The sequence below is a fragment of the Calonectris borealis genome, chromosome 4 (assembly GCF_964195595.1).
Source record: "Calonectris borealis chromosome 4, bCalBor7.hap1.2, whole genome shotgun sequence".
NCBI lineage: Eukaryota > Metazoa > Chordata > Aves > Procellariiformes > Procellariidae > Calonectris > Calonectris borealis.
The window spans coordinates 44949828-44966869 of NC_134315.1; positions in this window are offsets into that span (position 1 = coordinate 44949828).

Sequence of the window (17042 nt, forward strand, 5' to 3'; positions counted from 1 at the left end):
ATGATTCAACATGCAAAATAAATACAACCATCTCCTGATTTGTTGATTCCACCATGACTTCCTCATACATACCAGGCCACCAGCTTGCAAAAAATCTAGTTTTAGACCTTTGCTGCTATATATGTTCTGGCATAATAATTTCAATCCAATTAAAAGCCCTAAATCAAAACCACTGAAATCAATCAGCACATCTCCTTTGATGTCAAAGGTTTCATTGGCCCTAAGAAATCTGATCTTCAGGTCTCTGTTTGCCATTCTTGCAGATGGTCTTTGGCTTTAATTTCAGTTAAAGTTTTCTTACTTGTCTTTCATACTGTTCTGCCATAGCCACTTTTTCTTCCAAACCTTTCCTCTAATTGAGGATATGAGCTTTCTTGTTTACTTCTAGTGGCTGAAAGCCATCCTTCATAGTAATTATACTTTTCTTTTTGGGGTTATTATAGCCTCTGGTATTGTCAAAGCAGAAATATTTAGTTGCAACGCCATTGCATGCTTTCCATATTACCTGTGAGAACCAATTGCATTAAATGTGCTTTACATTTTCAGTCATTTAAAAGGGGGGGAAAGAAACCTAAGCTAAAAAATATGTTCACAGTCTGTTTTCTCCATGCTGAATCCTCCCTCTGACAGCACTTGGAGTTTAACCACTGATTTAAAGAGGAGATTGATTGGGCTCTAAATCAACTTTTCTGAGATGTGCCCCCATTTTTTTTAAACATCGCCCTGATTATTTTCCAACATTTTCTTCTACCATTCTAGAATACAGTATAAATCAGAGAACTTTCTCTTTGTTGTTTGTCACATGTTTTCCTGGAAAATTCATAGAGGGGATTTAAAGGAAGAACATCAGCGATACATGCAAGATGTGTATACACATTTTTCTTTTGAACTCACATCTAAGGTGGTCTTCAGTACTCTATGATTTTTCCTATTGTACGCGAAGTGACTCATTTGGACTTTGGCACTGTTCAATATTTTCCTGCTGTTTGGAAAAAAAAAAAAAAGAGAGTGTGAAGAGGCCTGTGCAGACTGGCTCCATCTGCGCTTCCTCACCAGCTCCCGGGCTGTCAGAAAGTCAAGGACGGCCAACGCTCCCATGTTCCAGCATCACTTGCTCTTAACGGGCCATTGTTTCCCTAAACGCTATTATTGTTTCAGGTTGTCACTTAAAGGAGATGTTACACTTACAGTTACTTCAGAAATGCCAGGTCGCTCTGCCCTTGGAAGGGGTGTTTATAGCTGTACCCTTTGCGGAGGAGGGCTGGCTGACACCGCTGCTGGCTGCAGTTAAAGGACAGCTGTAAAAAGCTCTGCTTTTACCTAGCGACTGTTAGGTTTTTTATTTCCCCTCATGCTCCATGCTAAGCTGTGAGGTTTGCCTGGCCACCTCCGCCACTATGAAGAGGAATGTTAAGTTCCTTTGTAAATTAAAAGATGTTTCATAGCTGAGGTTTGGAGGAGCCAGGAGTGGAAATTTCTGTGAAGCTACGGAAAGGATCCTGTGGGGAGTAGGCAATCAGAGCAAAAGAATTTGTCGAATCGCTGTATAGATCATTAGTTAATTATAGGTCTTAATCATCTGCATATTGCAGAAAAAAGCCATGCTGCAAATCAGATGCACTCAGCCAGTTTACAGACCAGCATAAAACTGAGAAGTAAATGTATGGGTTGTTCATAATCATAATCATCTCTTTAATCTGGTGGCACTGCTGCACATAATGATATTCTGAAAGCGAATATGATGCATGTGACACAACTTTAATAATACTGGGGAAAACAAAATGCAGATGTTCCTAAAGTTAAGGAATTTCTAAACAAATGTACAGAACATTAAGAGAAAGATTAAAAAGAATTTACCATCTGCAATAACCTAAAAGAATAATAAACCTGACAACCTGAGCTGAACATTTAAAATGTATTTTTATACTTTCAGAATTGTTGTGCTGTTGGGGGGGGGAGAGGGGAAGTCTTTCTCAAATGATCACTGAGAAAGATCAAACATTCATCAACCTCTCTCATTATCCAAGGCTCTCACCACACTTGGCTCACAGGTGCCAGACCACAGCACAAGCCAGCAGTTGGAGTCCTTCACCCAAGGACTTTCAGCTGCTGTGGAGCACCCATCATGTCCAATTCAGTTCTTCTGACACTTACATTCATCCTCCAAGGAAAAAAAATACAGAAATTCATATGACATGAAATATAATCAAAAAGAATGAGATTCAATTCCTATTCTGGGAGATTCACGGAATACTCAAGTTGTGACTTTCTAAACAAGTTTTGGGAATCGTCCACGAATGCCCTCATCCAACACTTAGTGGGATCAGGTGGAATTCATCTGAGATTTTTTTCTTAAATAGGGACAGTCTATATCAGGTTAAATCACTTTCATGGAAATCTCATGTAGCTTATTATGAACTGCCTTCTCGTGATGTGATTTCTTTCCCTTTATTTTTGTTAAGCAAGTTATTTCGGCTCAGTAGGGTTGTGTAGCCTATTACATGATGTAGAGACATGAGACAACTATTAAATAAGGCTAAAAATTGCTTACTTCCTTCCACAGAGGTCTCTGTCACTATCAAGTATGAATAACATAAAATAAGCAGCATCTATATATCATATTCAGTTGAAAACCCCATTGAATATTTAACTTGAATTGACTCATGTCCAGAAATCACTAAAAAGTGTGCATCCTACCAACCTAACCATGCAACTGAGCAGTGGAAAACTGTCAGTAAGACAAGCAAAGGCAACACACTGAACAAGACTTGTTTTTTAAGTAACCACAAAATAGGCTTCTGGATCTGTACTATTGATGAAAAGATATAAAACTACAGCTGCCAGCCCAGCTAGCTGCTGGGAAGACCCATGTGACAGCAGGACTGTATGACAACAACTGTGTTCATCGTCACTAAGATGACACCAACTGTCCTTACAGCAGTTAGAGTCTGCAGTGGACCCCCTCACGCTCCTTCTGCAAAACACTCATTTTCCAAAATAAAGTGTGCTCCAGAGCTAAGAGAAAAGAAATGCATAAACACATTCACTAGCGTGTCTTTCCTTGGACCAGGCTTCACAAGCTCAAAAAGAGATCGGTTTGTGGTTCTGAATAGTTAAGGCCCCTCTGTTGAACTCAAATTCAATAAACAGAGGGAAACACGTTGGATAATATAGAGAATACAGACCACCACCTTTCCAGAAGCAGGAAGTATTTGCACTTGCAGCAATTTCCAGGACCTTGTAGCACTGGAAATGTAGAAGGCCTGTGCCTGAAAGCCCTCTGGTCTATACAGAAGCTGTCAATTTGCTTTACTGAACTGCCCACTTCCATCTTTCCCCACTTTTACTACAGCTGAAGGGGTAACCAAGGCATACAAGCCACCTAGGTCATGCCCTCAGTGCCTCTTGTGTAGAGTTTGCATTTCCTGACTGCCGTATCTGCTCATTTTTCATCATGTATTTAGATGTTTAGTGTTTTGTGGCAGGAACCATCTGCTGTCTGCTGTAAAGAATAGCTAATGAAATAGGTATCCCATCACTAACTGAGACATCTGGGTTTTACTTCACTATTAATTACAAAGAAGAATTCTTGTTTTTCATTTTTTAATAGAAAATGTGTTATTGGGTTTTATTTTGTTTTGTGTGGGTTGTTTTTGTGTGTTTTTTTTTTTTTTAAAAGATCTCTAATGAGACAAATGACACACCTTTGCAGAATGGCAATAGAAAAGTCACTGTAAAAGAAGCTTGCTTACCTCCTTCAAAAGCACATTTATCTTCTTACACTACTGGACATTATGTATATAATACCCAGCAGGTGACAGGGATCCAAGCTGAAGAACACCAAAAATTAAACTGCTTTGTGACCCCTTTCTCTTGCATAAATATCTTTGTATTGTGTCTTATAATGGAAAGGGTCTGATGAATAATTTTCAATAATAAAGAGGCACTATATTCATGAGGAAGCCAGGGCTTCTTTTCTGAGTAAAGTAACTAGTAGTCTGCAATAGGACTATCTGAATACAAAGTAATTGGAAGAGTAGTGGCAAGGGGGAAAATATGTATTTAATGGAAAGGGAATATGTATTCTGGTCCAAATAATGTGTCCCTACAAATTTACACAGTCTAGCTGATGCACTAGAATTAGATTAACACAACATTGCTCATTTCCAAGTGCAAAGGCTGCGTGCAGAAAATGCTTAATGACAATACTAAGAGGAAACTTGCTGAAGCAGTAAGACACAGATGGCCAGAATTCAGAACTGCAACACCACGGGAGTCAAGTTGTGCTAGGGCTGAGATGAGATTTCCCTGTGCGCTGATCTGCTCTGTAGAGGACAAAGAGTGATTGTGCCTACTCCAGAGAAAAAAGGAAATGTTAGAACAGCTATGTGCAGCAGATTTAGGGATGGAGATGTGCCAGAAGAAGGTTCAAAATTTGTTTCTCTTGCCAATAATGAGCAAGCAGATTGAACATTTTAACATATAGATATCATTCTACATGTAGTTAAAAGAAGAACGGAAAAAAAACCCTTAAAAATCTGTATCAAAAGACCCTGGTGACAAGGAACACATCAATAAATTATTTGGTGCTGCTGGATTTATACTGTAGACGCTTTGAGCATTCTTTCCAAATTAATAGTATGACTGTGTCAGGATGCAAATATTTCTTTTGCTCTGACTTGATATGAACAGGATTTAGGGATTGTTTTAAAATAAAGGATATTGTGAAGGAAGGATGGGCTTAAGCACTAGGGAAATCAAAATCATCTCATTGGCTTTACTACAAAAAAAAATTGCACATTGGGGCAAGTCATTCAGTTTTGGTGGATTCGTTCTTTATCTACTTAATACTGAGATTAGAATAATAGCATTTCCTCCCTTCTGCTTTTGTGTGACTTGTGTATTTCACTCCCTCGAAGCTGGTATTTTCAGCAATGCTGGCTTCTCCCAGCATAAGGGCTCACAAATCTAACCTGGAGACTTTAGGAATCATAATTCTAACAAGAGGCATCTTTGTAAACCTATTATTTGCTAGTAGATGAATTGGACAGCAGAAAAAAAACAGCTCAGAGATGAGCATAATAACAACACACAGGGACTCATTTTTAACATTTCTATATGAGCACTGTTCTTTCCATACAAAACTATCTGTGATATCTTTAAATACTGCACTGAATGCAGATGTAACATGTTTATCCTCACAGCAGGGTGGAATTGCTCAGCTGGCACGAGGCATTGCAGGTAATATAAAACAAAAATGTTTCTGGATTACAGACATTCGTACTAAAGATTTAAATGGTCCCCTGAAATCAAAGTTGATAAGCAAGTTTGCCCTGCCATAAATCTTGAATACAAGGTACAATTACTGCCACTTCAGAGCAACAGGTATTGCCTTTTAATGTCATTTTAGGTTATTGGACTCTGTTTTTCAACTATGATCAGCGAAATAAAGTCTGAGGCAGGCAGAGGAGAAACAGTGCATTTACTTTGAAATGGAGAAGCAGAGACAACCCAAAGCGTTTGAGCAGCACTTTCTAAGTAGCGGTCTGTTACACCTGCCATCAGCACATTTTCAGATGTGTGCCTAAAGGAGGGAAGATAGTACATAGTCCCAAGTTATTTATACACAGTATGTCAGAAGCACCTTAACAGAGTCATTTGTAAATGAGTGACATGCCAGTGTTTAACCTTTTTATTTACTACAGAGAGAGAGGAAACTACTTTGGTTCCATACATGTAGACATCTATATCCCAGAGACATTTTAAAAGTTTCAAATGAGACAAACTTTCTGTAGGCTTCTTGTCAGTTTTGTCAAGAAGTTATTCAGAAAGGTATGAAATACTCTATATAAAGTGTCACTCAAAATCACGGGAAACTCACTGCTCTACTACAATCAAAAAACTTCTCCTCCTATCACTAAATTAAAGCCTGTATTCAAATACCTATTCTGGGTGCTGCAGATTATTGATATTTCATCACAGAAACTTTTACAAGGTAAATTCTACAGCCTCACAGAATTAAATTGAAGACAGTCATAATGAAACATGGAATTAAACCTATAATCCATATTTGATTGCAGAATTTTGCAATTGTCTTATTCATCATGCTGAGCTTTCCAGTGCTAAACCACAGAATATGCTGGGGACAGTCGGCATTGTAATTAAACATCCAAACACACAATCCCAGGTGTTGACAATACGTACGTGCCTTTAGATCTGTGATTTAGGACTCATTCAAATCCCAGCAAAAGTCATAATCAGTGTCTTGTCAGTACTGGCATGCACTCAGCTAGCTGAAGTTTCTGTCAGCATTAAAGAGGTCAAGTGCTTAACAAGTGTAACAGACAGAAAAGTAACATTTAATGCGATTTAAATATGGATGTATCGATCTATCTAAATTATGGACCTAGGTAGTTCATGTTTAGTTGTAAACAGAGAAAAATTCTGAGGAAGGAACAGAGTAAGTAAACACCAAATAAGGTTTTTTCTTAGTGTAAAAATAATTGTCTGGGTTAACAGTTTTGTCCTGTAAGACATGACTCTGGTCTGGTGCTCACTTTCTCACAAACTCAGTGCTGTGCTTGGCTACCAGCAGATCCTCCTGCCCCAGGGCTCTTCATCTCCTTAGCAAATGCAGCTTCAGCAAGCTCCATGTTCCAGCTGATGTGTGCACTGCCTTTGTCCTTTGCTTTTTATTGCTCGTAGGTTACATAAATACTGTGATGTCCCTCTAAGAAAACAGCCTTTAAAATCTATATCTAATATTTTCACAAAATAAAGAATATATGTGGATGGGCACGTAAAAGCCAGACACAGAACAAGACAGAAGTATAAGCAATTAATACATTGTAAAAATGACAATGACTGGGCACTTTGATTTTTGAGTAATACCTCAGCCAAAAAGTACCAGTTTTTCAGGTGGGGAGAAATAACTGTATTGACATTATGATAATTAGACAAATGTATATAATCATTGATCCTGAGCACATATTAATGCAAAATACGTGCATTTTTGCTCTGGTTAATTGTGCTGTGTCCTTGCTCCTCAAGCTGGCTGAAGCCATTATACAACACTGCAAGTTCTAAGATAGCTAAGAATTAAATTGTAGTTAACAGTAAATAATCTTATACTATTCAAAAGCTAGTGCTGCTTTTCAATTGAAAATCCAGCCAGTAAAAAATTCTTGTTTCCTATTCCCAAGTACCTCTCAAAAATAATTATTAACGGTTCATAGTGCTGTGACTATGGACAACGGAATTCTAGAAGTAAACTAACCCAAGACTTCTTCTGATCATAGATCACTACTTCCAGAATCATGCAATCTAATAAAGAAAAGGATATATACCATTGACTGTGGCTATACCACATAATAACAGTAATGACAATACCACTTCCTCCACTATTCGTAAAGCCTTCCTTTAAGCAGTCCCAGCTCGGAAGATACCATCAAGCATCTTGTTTCATAACCCCTTAATCAGAATATTTTTTTATTTCCACCTTTTTCTGTGATTCAGATTTTTCTAGTGAAAACAATACAGTGATAGTTTAAGTACATATCAGGTTGGTTTCTTTTTAATCTGTTTTCGAGATTTCCTCACTGCTGCATAACGCATATAGATTATTTACAGTCTATAACTTTCAAGTACTCTCAGACACGGCTCAGAGGCTACAAGTATCCTGGAAGGCACATTCACCAATACATGGTAAAACCAACAGTTTAAGACCCTGCTGAAAACACAGTTCTCTCAGCCTGTTCAAAGCCACCAGGCTGCGGGTCTTAAACTGAAGTGATAGTATTCAAAACAGATGTCTTGCAGTGAACCCCACCAGTCCTGTCCAGATGTCCTTCCGTCACCTTTAAAAGACCCTTTAGATAGGGAAGAGAATTGACCAAATTTAAGGACGCACAAACAGGCTGATCATACAAAATTAAGAGTGTATGTCTGCCTGACAAGCTATTCTTCCTTAAGGAAGAATGAGTGACTACTGTCTCATGTTCCTCATTGCCAGAAGCATCTACACAAAATAATACAGAGTCCTTCTGGATCATCACAGTCAACCAACAAATAATAGACATATTGCTCTGAGCCATACTAATTCACAGGAGTTGACATTTGGACATTTATTTAGATAGATGCAGATGACAGAACAGGAATTCTTTAAACGAGTTCTGCTTTTGTTTGAAGTTGTATTCACCTGGTCAATAAGATAGAATAAGATTATTATTAATAAATCACCATATTCTGTTGGCTGGCTCCTGACAAGCTTGGGTTTTTTGTGTTGCTGTTCTCCAAGTTCCCATCTTTTCATGATTATTTTGCTCCCCTGCAATCTTTCTTACTTTCTTCTGGATACCCTGGGAAATGTCTGGATTCTGCATGATTAAAGTTAATGGGAGCTTTGCCATCAGCTTCATGGTCTCATGCTCTGTGCCAAATTCCATAAACCTTCCAGTAAGCCACAACACCTGTTTTCCTTCTCCTCCCATGCCCCATTTCTCTTCGTTGCACATGTTTTCTCTGCTATGACACCTATTAATCCATGCACTCTATCCAATCCATCATATTCATCTCTCTTCACCAGTTACGTTGTCGTAACTCTATGGCTGGAATTAGTAGGAGAGTGTGAACGCACTTATAAAAGTGCTACTTTTCATACTGCCAAAATAATGTCAGTGCATCACAGAACACGAGTCCAAAATGGTATGCAACATCTTTTCATGCATCTTGATCTGATTTTAATCTTACTTCCAGTCCCACTTGGAAAATCACCACCCTATACATTTATTTCTGAACTGTTCTTATACCCAAGTGTTAAATCTTTGCCATTGTTCAGTTTGTTGAATTCCAGCTTCCTTCTTCCTAGCAAATGTAATGAATGTACTTTATTATTTCTGCCAAAATGTTTCAATATTTAAACTTTAGCAGTTCTTCATTCCTTGTGCTAAAACCCTCCCTGGGATTTTTCGTTTAAGTCCTCCCAAGTTTAATTAAAGACATGTCTTCTAAAAACACCTATTGAGACAAGCAGAACAAGTGAAACTATCTTAGGAAAGCATAGAGCTTCAGCTTTAGATTAATAGTGACTAAGCAGAGCGAAAGCAAAGACGATCATTTGGGAACGATCACTCGGGTCAACAGTCTCAAATACGGATTAATCACGGGGGGGAAGGGAAAAAAAAAAGCACTTTGGGAACAGTTGGTTCCTTATTGAAGCAAGACCTACTGCTCTGTCTCTTTAGCATATCCTCTCATTTGTTAAGACCTTTCATTAGTTGTGTGAATGTAATCCACTACTTCATCTCCAAAATGCGTGACAGGCCAAGCAGCAGGTGAAGGACATCCTTTATTCAGCTCCTTCTGACTTTGACTTTATTAGAGTGATACATCATTCAGGATTCAAATTAATGTCTATCCTAAGAGACATATTGTATGGCTCGATATTTGCTCTAAAGTGTTCTTTGAATTTGCTGTCTATAGAAACAAAGTATACTGCCATTATCAGAAAATTTATCTTCCCCTACTGGAGACTGTTCTGTGAAACCTGGGCTTCTACTCCCGGTAGTTTATAAGATGTAATTTTTTTCCCCTCCCACATTTTTCTTGAGAAAAATAAAGCCTGAGCAGCTATAGTACTAAGTAAATAGCAAAATACTGTATGTCCATTCAAAATCTAGCTAAACACACACGGTTCAGAGTACAACTGCTAAATGTTCATTGCTCACTCACTGCTTTTATAAGAAGTTAGGGTGCTGCCTAAGAGACATCAAATGACATCAAATATTTCATAATAGTACCACTGGAGCTGATTTTTATCTCTGTCGCTAATTCCCAAATACAAAATCAAGCCGCTTAATCCAATCCAACATCAGCACCAGGTTGCTGGGGTCTCTGGTAAAGTAACCTCAACTGATGCGTCAAAGAAATCGCACTACAGTCTTATTGCCTCCACGCTATCATACTTCATTTTTAATCAGCTTACAAATGACATATTATCATTATTGTTTCTTCTTCTGAAGATCAGACTCAAGACTAAGAGACGCAAAGTAGTTCTGAAGCACTTGAACCAGAGCTAAGAGTTTAAACAGCAACACCCATGCAAACAGAAAACCTGAATTTCCACCAGGTAGATGTAAGGGCAAAGTACTGAAGCACCACCCTCAAATGCAGAAAAGAGAGTTTTCTCCTGAGCCGTACAAGCAGACCGGAGACACAAAAGGGATACTAGCACTTTCACAGCAACCCCCATTACCATTCCCTGGCTTCCAGAGCTGCTATTCCTTCCCCATCGTCCAGATCGGGGCAGCATTCACTGCAGATGCCCTGATGTGGCTACATGTGTTATTCTATGCTGGTTTTATTTCCTTATCTTTACTTCTATTAGCAATTCTTCTTTTCAGCCCTCTGTTAGGCACCCGATTCTTTTCAGTAATCAATATGCTTAAAATTAAATAGTGGTTTAAGCTCTTGGGAAATTTAAAAGTATGTTGGGAAGTAGTCAAGTTATTTTACAGGCACAGAGATTGGGAAACATGTTTTTACTGCAATATTTTATGCAAATAAATCCTTTATAGTTAAAGATTATATTTTTAGGGATTTCCCCCCCCCCCATTTATAAGTTGGAAAAAAAAGAAGCCAGTACTCCAAATGTTAACTTTCTTGCCTTTTTTTTTTTTTTTAACAATTGATTGCAAGATTCAGTTTTAGATGTTATTAAACCATGGAGAGAAAGAGCTGCTTCAGGGTAAGTTTTATTCTGTGTCACCATGCTGTAAAATAGTACTTCTTGAAATATTTCTCATCTAAGTTTCTTTCTGTTTTGAGGGTTTGTTCTGTACAGTGATCAACATCAGTGTAATTGATGTTCTGCCAACCCCTTAATCCACATTCACGCACACACACATACTATAAACCTGCGAGTTTATGGCAGTGGAATTTACTTCAGCATCAACTGAACTGTACAAAACCCGCTTGCACATCAATGGAATCATCCATTGTGGATTGGTTTTGTGTAGACAGGGAGTAAATCACCTGATAATCTAATGAGGATGGATTGTGTAAATAGCTCCACAAAGCGCAAATGTGCATAGATAGGGCAATAAATTGGAATGATCAATGGGACAAGCGCCAGAGTAAGATCAAAGACATGAGGCTGCAGCAAGATTTTTAATCACCAGACTTTGTGCTGCCATTAACCACTTCCCGTAAATGCTCTCTCAGCACTCTGGATTGGAGATTTTCCACTTCTTTCTGCCTTACACCATTCAAGTTCAGCAGGATACAGCCTCCAGCAGCACCAGAAACCAGGTGAAGTGCAAACAAGACCTCTCTGAAGACGTGTCTGCTTGAGTTAGGCAGCTCTGCATGCTGCTACCTGAGGGCTTTGCCACCCTGGCTTCCCCCTGCGCTTGTCTGCTGCTCACGGTCTTGTCTTTCACAGGAAGAGTTATTAGCTAAAATTGTGACTGCACTTTCGGGGCGTCAGGGCGACATGAGCTGACACCTCCCCATCCCCAAACCTTCAATGCTGTACCATGCCTTGTTTCACAAATCACCGTGGCAATTTTGCCAGAAGAGCTCAGCCTATGGAATGAGCACAGGATGCTGCCTGTCTCCCCTCACGATCTTATCATTACTGTGCTTACAGTGCCTGCCACTAATCTTGGGTTTGTTGTTGGTTTAAGTTTCCAAATTCTCCCTCTGCCTTGAAAAGCTGCTCATTCTCCATTTGTTCTCCTCAGCTACTGCCTCCTCCACCCCCAAACCCACTACCTCCAATATTCCCTTCCCAAATTTCTCCTGACCTTTATTCTACCCCCATCAATACTCCATTGCCAACTTAACCCCATATTTTCTTCTCTGTTTCTCCTTGAGTCTGCAATATCACTGCCTTACTGCCCACCAGAAACTTCTTCCTAAATCTGAGCTCTCTTCCCAGGTGCCCTCCATTATTTCATCTTCCCCAAATGTTTGTTTCATTCCTCAACAGTAGTCGGCTGCTACAGCAACTGCTTCTTTCTCATCCAATTATTGCAATGAATCCGTAGAAGATGCCAAAAGAGAGTGCTGAAATGCAACGAGAAATATATTTGAAGTACTCCTCGCTCTTCCTCCACCAGATAGAAAGGAGGACAGTTCAATTAGCTGGAGCTTTGCAAATACTCAAATTGTCAAATGATCTCCTCTGGTTCTAAAACTTTTCATAATCCTAAAGATGTTTCAGCTACCAGCAGTCACAAAATGTGGCTTCTTAGAGAGGAGAGAGAAAAAAAGAAAGAAAAAAAAAATGCTCTTTTTACCTAATTCGTACATACTACATCACAATTTTATCAACATTTAGTATTTTATTGTTTATGTTTACCATCTCTAATCCTTTATCTTTGCATTTTAATTTCCTTCCACTGAAAGAATTAACAAGCATGCTGACTGTGCCTCTTCAGAAAAAGGCCATGTTAAAAAGGCCATGTTAGCTTTATATGCAGCATAAATACAATCTTTGCTTAGGGGGAAGGAGAAGGAATTCAGCATACAACATAGCCATGATGCATTTTTTAATAACTTTATTTTGAAAAAAGAATCAGTGTATTAAATATACCAAAATATTAAAGAAACTTTATACTGAAGAAAGAGAGCCACATATTCATATACTGAAGAAAAAGAGACATATTTGTTTTCTTTGTAGGTTTTGGGGGTGGTGCTGGTTTGGGTTTTTTTGTTTTGTTCTGGTTTTTCCCACTCCTCTCCAGGGCATGAAGATTAAAGATTCTCAGTGAGATTTTTAAGATAAACCTGAATGCCTGATTCACTTTGAGAACATAACCAGTACCGTCAGCTCAGCAAGTTTTTTTTAAAAATCATTTTGGAAAAAAGTTTCAAAAAACCCCATACTACTTCACTGCCCACATAGTATCCTCGGGCACATTTAAGGGCAGTCTGACGTCCAGACAGCATAGCTCTTAATGAGCTCATTCACAAGGCGGGCTCCCTGAGTAAGCTGAGACGTCAAGGCAAACGCAAATGCTTGAAGAAACAATTGCTCAACAAAGGGTTGCAGGATTTTCTCTGAAACATGCAGGTCAAATTACTGGAAATGTGGAGGCAAAAATCATTACTACTTAGATTTTTTGGATTTGTCTTGTTTTTGAGGTAGTAGCCCTGTCTCTTTTCTCTCTGGGAATTTAAGTCAGCTGCCGTGTCTCCTAAACTTAAGACCTTTGCAGATCATCATAAGCACTATGGGCATTTCTTGCTAAATTTGTCAAGATTTGCTTTTAACTCCATGGTTAATCCATTTTACCCTGGAAAACAGGAAGTCAGATAGCAAAGCCATCCACTCTGAACATTGTAACTAGCCAGATGCAAAAGATTTGCAGTGGGAATTACTTGTACAACTGGTTTCCTTTTTGGAAATAGAATCCCATAATTAAAGAAGAATCTTTATGGGCAAGGCTTTGAGCTTAAAGGAAGGGAACTACATCACCAACCAACCCAAAGGCTTGATGGGCCAGTGTAAATCCAACCTAAACAGAAAACAAATACTCGCTACTGCGATCATCACCACAATCTGTATGTCTAACTTGCAACAACGCAAGGAAAGAGAAAATTCACATCAGGTTTGTTATGTATCACATAACGAACTGTAAATAGCAACAAAATGAAAACAAAATTTCAGCTGGAAATTGCAAAGCAGTAATGGGCTGAGATTCCGTAACTGGCACAGAGACTGAGCTGACACTCCACTGCAAAACAGTTATTTTAGCATTTCAGTCATCCATGACTTATTAGATGCTTCTTAACTTTGATTTCTGTTGCGGAATTTGTGATCAAAGAGGGACATGCGCAAATTTTCATTTTTTATCTCAATAAATCAGTCATTCTGGAATCAAATCAGTTTACCAGTGAAGCAAATTTTAGTTTTTTATTCTCCTCTTGCTTGAGAAAGCCACTCTGCAGAATTTGCTAGTAAGAACTGTGAAAATTACTTATATGGAAGACTTATGTCTTGAAGCTAAACCAATTACACTGACCTTTCACTCTTTACCTAATATACATTCTTTACATGTTAAAATAAAATAACATATGGAATGGCTCCTGCTTTTTTCCAACACCTGGAACTGTGCAGTACCTTATAAAGCAGTACCTTATAAATGGAAATTGTCTGATATATAATATTCTGATCACATAAAACTATAGCCTCAAAATCATAGAGTGACACAATAGGTCTGCAGAGGTTGCCTTCCTTTTCTACACTCAAGTGAAGATCGCTCCTCACTTGCAAAAAAAAGTTAATTGCGTAAAATTAATCTCTTTAATATATTAATCTTTTGCTCTATACAGAGGTGTGAAGAAACCTTTTACCCAAGGCTGCTAACTTTATACCTCAAAGAAATCTCTCACTCAGAAACCAAAAGGACAAACATCTTTGTGTCAAAGTGTTAAATCAAACAACAGATGTTAAAATACATTTTCTACCCAGCTGTGGTTAAAATACAGATCTTTTTAATATATATTTAATAGACTTTAAAAATACGTATTTTTAACTTGCTGACAATATCACATAATGAAATGTCTCAAATGCAAGATGCCCTATGGTATGTGTGGCATTAGGAATGAAGGAATTTATCCTGTGACCCCTTCAGCAATCAAAAGCACCAAAAGGATTTCATGGAGAATTTTCAACTGACTTTTATCTAAGGCCATACTACCCAGTTAGGGAATGCATTTTCCATAAATTAATGACTTATTCAGTTTTCACTTTTGCTTTCTGTTTCACTTTAAAAGAAAACCCTGAGGCTAGCAACACTGCAGCACAAGGCAAACACATGCTGGTTTGTAATAGATGGCTGCACTCAACGATAGCTCCACTGCGGACCTCAACTGCAAGAGCAGGTCCTTGCTAGAAGAGAGGCTAAGGAAGGAAGCATAGAGCAAGAGCTTTCATCACATTAGAAGACAAGAAGGAAGAGGTAGAGTCAGGATAAATACATGACAGTAATTAGTCCTTGAAATGCAGTGTTAAGCATTCCTATAGTTTTAACGTGTATGCTTATATTCAGATACTCTGTTGAGAAAACAAATAATTAATTGATCTTATGACAGGGTCAAAGCATGGGTATAAAGAAATAGAAATACCAAACCAAGTCCTCACAGGAGAAAACAAATCTAAATACTTCTGTTAATTCCCTGCAAGCCAATGTATATGTTCCTGATCCCTGGGAGTATGTTCTATACAGGAGCAAGGCGGGAGGAAGGAAAAGGTAGCTAAAAAAAGCAGATGGGTGGACAGGACGGAAATAATAAACAGAGAGACAGAGAGAGAGAGAGAGAGAGAGAGAGGCTGCTCTAGTGGGGGAAATCCTAGAAGAATTAACTGGGAGATAGAAAGACCTGAGAAACAAAGTTGAACAGCTATATGGGATGTAAAAAGATATTTGACAGGGTGGATTCTTGAGGGACATATGGGATTATTGGTTGTTGCCTTGGGTTACGCAGCTCTTCATACCTAGACACCAGAAATACTGAAGAACACCATCTGGAGTGTCCCACTAATCCCTCATCAACTAAAAACAAAAACCAGAATTTCACTAACTAAGGAGCACTTCATTCTGATTACACAATAAAGAAAGCTGCAAAGGGTATGAATTCAATCAAAACTTAGATTAAAAGTTCAACATGGTATAATTGCAATATTAACTTTTTGGCTTGTAATTCGAAAGCTGCAACACAGCGATTTCCCTGTGTGATTCTTGATGACAGCAGCACTACAAAAGAATTAATCAGAACTTCTGCTACGAGCTCAGGACAGCAGATCTCCCTTAAATTTTATTTAAATAGTACATGAAACATAATAATAATAATAATAATAATTAAAAAAACAGTAGAGGAAAAGTTTCTCAGTATATTACACAACCTTACTGAATGTTCAGATGTATTAAACCTCTTTGTACTGGACATATTTGAATGAGGCAATCACCTAAATATACAAATAAGTAAAGTACAGTACAGTGTATGTTGAATCAAATATTATCACAGGCTTATCTATGCCTGGGCTAAATCCAGAAAACCACAGCAAAGCCTGAGAAAAAGGTGGACCTGGAATATCATGCAACAGAGCTTCCTTGTATCCCAGAAACATTACTGAGCTATTACACAGCCTTTTGCTCATCGGAAAAAGAGGAAATGAAAAGGGAACATCTGCAATGTCTAAAGTATTCTAAAGGGAATATACGGGAAGGATGTTTCAAAGCTATTTGAGCTAGTGTCAAACAGGGATAGGAGATACAAAACCTAATGAAGGACATTAAACCACATACTAACAGAGTTTACCTTATGAAATAATTATTAAGCTGTGTGATAAATATATACACAGTTCTGAAAATTATTAAAGAACTGGAACAAGCAAGAATCAAACTCAGTGGACCTCTACTGACCTAACTGGCCCTGTGTTTTTCCCTTGTGATAGAATATTTGCTTACAATAAGAGTAAAACAGTTAAGGTAAAGCTATTACTTTGAAAGAGCTTGTAGTACCTACCTCAAAGCACTTTTTGTTGTATTCAGTGGTAACCTCTCTATGCAGGTATTACATTGCCATCTAGTGTATGCAGTATATATTGTAAACCCCAGGAAACAGAATTACATCGTATATAGCAGCTGAATTTTCTCCCAGCTGGCTTTCCTCAATGCTTTTTATCTTGCAGAAAGACAGATTTCGTCCAGGCTACTCAACCTCAAGAAATGTATGACTCGTGTTGCAAAGAAATTCAGCACCGTAAAGAAAGCACTACTCTAGAAGCAGCCGCTCTACTGAATCCCATTCTGTCGTATTTAGTGGGTTCATCCACCACAAGTTTTAGGAATTTCAACTGCTTTCATGCAGCAAAGGGTGCTTGGGATTCAATGGTCCTCCCCTGGAGGGGACGCGAGCCCTCACCCCTGACAGCAACACAACCACCCCGCCCTGGAGTGACGCTGGGCTGAGGAGAGAGGAACGATCCCAACCCTTCTTATCCCCCTTTCTGTAACTAATTAAACTGTTATCAA